The sequence below is a fragment of the Lathyrus oleraceus genome, chromosome 7, assembly GCF_024323335.1.
Source record: "Lathyrus oleraceus cultivar Zhongwan6 chromosome 7, CAAS_Psat_ZW6_1.0, whole genome shotgun sequence".
NCBI classification, from domain to species: domain Eukaryota; kingdom Viridiplantae; phylum Streptophyta; class Magnoliopsida; order Fabales; family Fabaceae; genus Lathyrus; species Lathyrus oleraceus.
The window spans coordinates 474,486,666-474,488,972 of record NC_066585.1 but is presented as its reverse complement, the minus strand read 5'-3'; positions in this window follow the sequence as shown (position 1 = coordinate 474,488,972).

The window sequence follows — 2,307 nt, the reverse complement described above, 5'->3', positions numbered from 1 at the left end:
TGGTTAAGCTGAAATCTCACCATGTTGGATAAGCTTGCAGGCTCCAAACCACTCTTTATGACAGACAGCTTCTTTTTTAGCTTGGGCTTACCTTCTCCTCTTTCGGTCTAGAGTTTCCAAGTTGCATCCAACATTTTGTTTCTCAACTGTATCACCTTCTAGGTTGCCTCGGGAGCAAATTCGGGGTTGCGTCTTTCCCTCACTGTTCACTAGTCTATCATTTCTCCAGCATAATCCACTTTCATTTGTAACTTAAAAAGATAAAACAACCAAACAACGACAAACAAAGTAACACAACAGACACAACTAAAAATAAAATATAAAGCAATTAAAACCCCCCCACACTTGAACCAAACATTCTCCGTAATGTTTAATGTCAAGATAAGAGGGGTACTTACAGTGTTTACTGTGGAGGTGGTGGAGGGTACAGATAATGCAACATCATGCGTTCAATCATCGCTTTCATCTCATCCAAAAACGTCCCTTGACGGTGTTGTTCGACTCCAAACCTGGTGAGCTCCTCACCTTGCCTAGATTGATTTGTGCGAAGGTGACCGATCTCATCCTGAATCCAACCCCATTGGTCTTACGGCATGGAATAGGACCCTGAAGCTTGAGTCGGTTCCTGCAATTGCTGGTAAAAAGGCTCCTCGGTGCTCGGTGCACCTTCCATAGGTTCATCTGCAGGAAAAGAGTCAAAAAAATCTTCGTCCTCCTCATCCAGGTCGGGACAGTCATAGAGCCAGTTGGCTCTGTTAGTAATATTGATGAAATCGTAAGCAGGTAAAGCAAGGACATGAACTTTTTGGCAAATAAGAGAATAATAATCTTGTTTTACCGCAATCATGCCTTGTTGGATCAAGGCGACCATGTCCAGCTTGTTTTTACTTGGCACCTATGGAGAGTCAGCCAGTGCAGCACCAGATCCAAAATGATCGGCAATCTGTGTAATCGTGCCGCCAACAGAAATGTCGCCTGAAGTAGCGTGACCAACTCTTCCTAAGTAGTCAGCTGCAAATGCTGCTACATTGATTGGAGTCTGGGATGCCATACTGTACAGAAAGAACAGCTCCCTTTGGGTGGCTACACCGGTGCTATCTCTGCGACCAAACATGGTGTATGCCAATGCCTTCTGTGCGTACCTGAAACACGGGTTATGGATACCCGATGCCTTTTCCCCTTTGGAAAAGTATTTAGTGTTACCTGTTATGGCGGTCCAAAATTCCGCCAGGACAAACGTATCGGGCACCGCTCCAAGGCCTACGATTGGGAGTTTTAAGATACTCCCTAACTCGTCCATAGACAATTCCATATCAGTATTAAATAATCGAAATTGCAACGTACCGTAGTATTCTTTTTCCGTTCCGTTCCACCTATTTTTCAGCTTAAATTCAACGTGTGCGAAAGTAGGCGCTTCCAGCTGCATGGATTCTAGCATCCCTAAGGTGTGGAACATACGTTGGACCTCAGTTTGCAATCCCAATTCCTGCAGAGTGCCATTACACATATACCTCGTGGGGGTTAATTTTATTTTAAGATGAACCGCATACCTCTTCTAATGTTCCAAGTTCTCGAACACAATGTCGTGCTCATTCGGGGTTCTTCTCGCCCTTTATCGTGGACGGGATGATTCCGCCACATTTTTGCTTTTTTCTACTCAGTGAGACATATTCGTACCTGCACACAACAAAAAGAAACAAGAAATTGAAAAGAGAGATTAGGCGAAAATATTATCGTAGGAAGGTCGAGGATGGAGAATGGTAGAACTTTTGTGAAGATGGATGGAGAATTGATGGAGATATGACGTGAAAGTAGAAAGCTTTAAGTGAGAAAAATGGAGGTTTTAGGTATTTTTGAGAGAAAGAAAGATGGAGGTGAAAGAATATGAAGGAGATGAGGTTAATGAGGAGAGAATGGGTGATAAAGTGAATTTATTTGGTGAAATTCGGAGGTGGGCCCATGCTCCAACGGTCAGAATTTAAATAAAAAAATTCACCACTACGCTAGCTGACACGGTCGTGTCAGCTGACACAGGCGACCGTGTCAGCGCACACACCACAAGGACATGGGTTGTGTCCGTTCAATAAGCGCTTTTTTCAACTTATTCCACCCAGGGGCTGACACGGGCCGTGTCACCTGACACGGGCACCCGTGTCAGGCCCCTGGCAACCCAATTCTGTGACTCCTCCTTGGCACATCCTGGCACGGGCCGTGTCAGCTGACACGGGCGCCCGTGTCAGGCCCCTGATTTTTCATTTTCCTTCTTTTCCTTTCTTGAGTTGTGTCTGGCTTCTGCTTCCGAATTTT